Source organism: Hyperolius riggenbachi, chromosome 8 (assembly GCF_040937935.1).
Source record: "Hyperolius riggenbachi isolate aHypRig1 chromosome 8, aHypRig1.pri, whole genome shotgun sequence".
NCBI lineage: Eukaryota > Metazoa > Chordata > Amphibia > Anura > Hyperoliidae > Hyperolius > Hyperolius riggenbachi.
Genome location: NC_090653.1, coordinates 250,977,218 through 250,982,738, shown reverse-complemented (window position 1 = coordinate 250,982,738; position 5,521 = coordinate 250,977,218).

Below are 5,521 nucleotides of genomic sequence, written 5' to 3'. Positions count from 1 at the left end.
TGCCATGTGCAGACGTCGACCTTCCCTTCTCCGCCTGCGCCACGGTCAATCAGGTCCACGTTGTCTGTGGCGTACATTGCAGGCCCTGTAGTTCTGCACCAGTGCAGTACGCCACGGACAACTTGAGATTGATTGACAGCGGCGCTTCATGCAGGCGCAGTAAGGATGAGCTCGAGATCAGCCTCTGCACCGCGCGGGGACCCTGGGCCGGAGGCTGCAAACGGAGCTGTGGATGCGACCGTTTTCGGGCTGAAAATTGGTCACATACTCGGGTTGCACATGCTGCAATATGTTGCGCGGTGGTAAAGACATCCAATTTCCTGATGAACGTGATGAAACCACCAACGCTGTACACTCTAATGTAAATCCCCCCCCCCCCCCCCCCGTGCCCCGTGTAAAGTGTATACACTACCTGTCTGCGACCTGCGCTTGTCCCGCCGTTGCTCTGGGCGCATTCCTCTCTCTATACACGCACACCCCAAATGGTTTCCTAGTAAGGACATGCGTGTGATGTCACATACGCGTGCCCTTACTAGGAAACAAAGTGGGGCACGCGTGTATAGAGAGATGGAATTCCGGGGGACAAGCGGAGGCTGCAGAGAGGTAATATATACACTGTATAAGGGGACATTTACATAAGGAGGTACTGTGTCGGGGCGGCGAGGTGGACGTATGCGGCGCACAAGGCAGATTCCCAAGAGATTTCATGCTGAAATTGATCGGGAAGCGGCCTGTGGTGTATGGGCAGCTGACAGATCTCTTATCAGAATCGATCAGAGAGAGATTTGTCTCTTGGTCGAATCTGCCCATACATCGCTAGATGTATGGCTACCACTACAGTCCCTCATGCTAGGTACAGACCATACAATTTTCTGGCAGATTTACCTGCCAGATCGATTATATCCAACATATCCGATCTGAATTTCGATCAATTTTTCGTTCGACTTTCTGATCGTTTTTTTATCCTTTTTTTTTTAACTGAAGGGAAATCAATACTAAAAAACTATTAACAAAACGATTGAAAAAACGATCGGAATTCAGATTGGACGTGTTGGAAATAATCGTTCTGGCAGGTAAATCTGCCAGAAAATTGTATGGTGTGTACCTAGCATTAGAAGAGCACACAATCTAAACCCTACCATAATCATATGTCTATGTATGTATCGTGTAGTGTATTCTTTGTTTTTAATTTTTTCAGCAGATACAATCTTTCGATGTAAATTTTGTGATTGAAAAAAAAAAACAGAAGGTATTTATTGATTGTTCCCAGGAATGGGCCAGTTAGAGAATTTTCTCACAATGTAATTGTAAAATCCAACATTTGAATGGGTTATATTTTCTGTTCCAATAGACCATAGAATTATTTTACATAGACCATAGAATTATTTTACATTGATTTTTCTCACACACTGTGCAGTTTCCTTTACAATTTGATCATTAAAATCACATCGTAAGATTACATCTTATGAAAAATGAAGTTAATGGGCAACTTTATGAGAGGCTTTCTAGTCTTTATGGGACCCGACAGGAATCCCCATAGACCAACATGGGACCCGACAGGAATCCCCATAGACCAACATGGGACCCGACAGGAATCCCCATAGACCAACATGGGACCCGACAGGAATCCCCATTCCTGCTCATGGCAAACTCACTGCATTCGGTCGCAACAACTAATTTGTAATGCATAAGAGAAGGTGGAACCGCTAAAAGTGGGCATACATCAAGCGACTTGGTGGCTGATCGACCATCCAAATTAAAGTACTATAATCGGATTGTATAAAAATCGCTGCCGCTAAGAGCATGCCGATCAAGAATGCGACCAATTTCAGGCTGAGGAACCTTAAAGGAGTACTGAGAGGAAGGGGGGGGGGGGGGGAGAGTTTCGCTTACCTGCGCATTCTAACAGCCCCCCCCCTCCCCCGCAGACGTCTTGGGCCTGCACTGGGACAAAATGATCCTCTGGTCCCCAGCAGCGGCACATTTCCGTAAGATCAATACGGGCGCAGTACGCTCCCGGCGATGCGAGCGGGAGCAACAACGCCGAAGTGAGCAATGGTGAGGGACCAGAGGATCGTTTTGTCCTGGCACTGGCACAGGACGTATGGGGGGAGGGGGGGGGGATCTGTTAGAAGCCCCGTCTAAGTTAAACTATTTTTTTTTTCCCCGCACTGCAAACAATATGGGACTCGTCAGTATCTTTGCTACTAATGTTCTATTTCTTATCTGTACTACACATCCAAATCATTAGAACATACGTTTATTTTCACTTCATATTCCCTTTAAAAGACTTCAAAAGACATTGAAAGCTTGAGCAGTATTATAATAAAAAACGTTGGTGTTCGTACAAGGTGCTGAGCAGAAGCACAGCTAAAAGACTTGTGAACCAACCCGTGAACCTTAACTGATCTGAAAAAAAAAGTTTCACTTACCTGGGGCTTCCACCAGCCCCCTGCAGACATCCTGTGCCTGCTGTGAGACAAACCGATCCTCCGGTCCTCCACAGGCAGCCAGTTTAGTTTCCGGAGCGCCTGCATGGCCCAGGCTGCGCGCATCCCTCGATCGCACTCCAATCTCCGTGGCCGTCATGCGGAGGTGTACTGTGCATGCGCAGGACGCCATGGAGACAGTAGCGCGATCGAGTGACGCGCATGGCCAGGGCCATGCAGGCGCACCGGCCCAAATGAAATTGGCTGTCTACCGGGCACCGGAGGATCGGTTTGTCTCGCCACGGGCACAGGACGTCTGTAGGGGGCTGGTGAAAACCCCAGGTAAGTGAAACTTTTTTTTATAAGATGGGGGAGGGAGACACAGAGAGCCCACTACGGTGCAGTATGTACTGGAAGTTAAAATGTGAGTGTGTAAATGTAGGAGTGATACTCACAAGTCAGGATTACCTTTCAGGCAACCACTGTATAGGCATGTGGGGAGATTAGACCTGTCCCCACTTTTTTTTTATAAGGTTCACTTTAAGTTTAACTGCATTTGCCGCATGCTTGTCTCAGGCGTGTGATGCCGACACTACTGCTGCATGAAAGATCAGCAAGATGTCAGGTACCTGGTACCGTTTAAAAGGAAATAAATATGGCAGCCTCCATATCCCTCTCTCTTCACTTGTGGCGTAACTCATCCTAAGAACAGCTTGGCTTCATATTTTGGCACTACATCTCTCAGCACTGAGCAATGTTGTGTGGAAAATGAGAAAAGCCAACAATTGCTTTTGTTCATAACAGCGCAAAATGGCGCTTGAGGTTTGGTTTCCGCTGGGCGGTGGCATAGCTTGTAATGTGAATTACGGCTATATATCGGTACTTGGACAGTAAAGTAAAGGCAGCAGCAGCAAGCAGTTGTAAGAGTTTGACAGTCTTCTCACTGCCTATCAACTGCTCATGTGAAAGGGCTCTAACACTTGAAAAGGTGTTTTTTTAATAACCTCAAATTACAAAATCCTTAGTGCAGCCTTGGTAAAAGTTTTAGCAAGTGTGGAATTTTTATTTGAAGAATTGCTTGGTAATTATATTCTCTTCTATTTTCAGATGGTCTTTATTGCGACAAACTGTGTTTGTCAGACACTACCTTAAACTGCACCATATCGGCCAAAGACCCGCAGTTTCATATGGAGATAGCAGGTGGCGCTCTCTCGAAGATTTACCAACACCTCGCTAAAATGACTTCTCGTTGTATTTCTCTGAGATCGACACTAAGGAATCCAACGGTGGAGTGTTTTACAGACAGTAGATGGCAGTCGGCAGGCTTCACATGCCCGTACCCCCGGGAGGAAGAGCCTGGCACTCCTTTTGCCCGATGGTGTAAATATGGTAAAAAAAACACCAAAAACCCTAAAAACTGCCTTATCACTCTCAAAGTTTTTACTGCTTTAAATATTTTAAGTTTTGCCAAGAATCCTGGTAGGGTTGATAACATGCCGGCGCCCAATCAGGGTAAGGTGAAAGGGTGGGTCCAGGGAACCTCTAATGGAGTTGCCTCTGGCTTCATGTGAGTTTGAGCCAAGTTCCTCCCTTAAAAAAAAAAGTCTTTATTTTACAAAAACTACAGAAAGCAGGGAAATTTAGGTTGAAGGAAACTGACCTTATTTTTTTCGGCATGTAGCATGCAAGAAATGGGGAGAAAAGGTCACTACATCTCATATGTTAAGTACAGGGAGTCTCTGACTTACAAACGCCTGTTGATACAAACCACCGACCCCTCGCAATGTCGGGGACTCCCTGTATTGTCCCCCTGTGTCCTCCTCTGCTTCTCCCCTCCCCCCGTTTCCTCTGCTCCCCGTGCATAAAAATAAGTAGCAGCAGTGTGGCTCACGCTATCCGCAGGTCCAGCGGTGATCAGAAATCTCTCCTTCTCTGTTCACTTAGTGCCGGCTTCTGCTGATTACGTGTTCAGCTGAAGCCGGCACTAAGGGAGCCGTGAGAGAAAGGAGAGGTCTCTGATCACCGCTGGAGCCTTGGATTAGGTGAGCCGCATTGCCACTACTGATATTTATGCATGGGAAGTGGAGGAGACATGGGGAGGCAGGAGGAGGACATGGGGGCAGAAGGTGACACATGGGGGACAAAGGAAGACACTGAAGATGACACACAGGTGGAGCAAAGGAGGATACGGGGACAGAAGGGGACACATGGGGAGCAAAGGAGGACACACGGACACATGGGGAGCAAAGGAGGACACAGAGAGAAAAGGGGGACACAGGAGGACACAATAATTTGAAGACATCTATAAGACGCTCAAGGACTATGGATGCACCAGGTTTATACATGTACAGAGTGGTCTGTACATGCATAGAGACACCCGATATAACAAGTTAGAACTCTTTACTGAAGAAAAACGTGCAGAGATACGGTAAAACGTACATTACCATTAGGTAATGCAGCATAATTAGAACAGAGAGAAACACAGGGAATACAGGGAATAAAAATCCCATAGAAATCATCACAGCACATTACAGACAGTGACATCTTGTGGTTGCTTTACTATACTGCAGTTCAAGTAATCCTGTTGATAATTCTCAACGAAAAAATGCATTTTAACTAATACATATTTTAAACGTATTACAAAAAGCACAGATTTAAGGCCTGGCTTAAACCCCTTGGTGATATTTTTAGTGTAGCTCGGGGTTACTTTTCACTGCAATTAGATAGCAGCACTACTGAAGAGCGCCAGAAGGGCCAGATGCAGCGTGAGCAGCGCGCTCTAAAGGTCACTCACCTCCCCAGGATCCAGAGGGGCGGGAGTAGGGGGGGTTGGGCAGCAAACACCACCCCTCTGATTTGCCCCAGTATACGGAGAATAGTTACCCCAGGATTGCTAGTATAGTTTCCCCAGTATGGGTAGCATAGCTACCCCAGTATACATAGTACAGTTGCCCCAGTATAGCTAGTATATTTGCCCCAGAATAGGTAAGTAGCTATAGTATAGTTGCCCCTAGTATAGATAGTATAGTTGTCCCTATATAGTTAGCATAGTTGCCCCAAGTATAGCTAGTATAGTTGCCTCTGTATAGTTA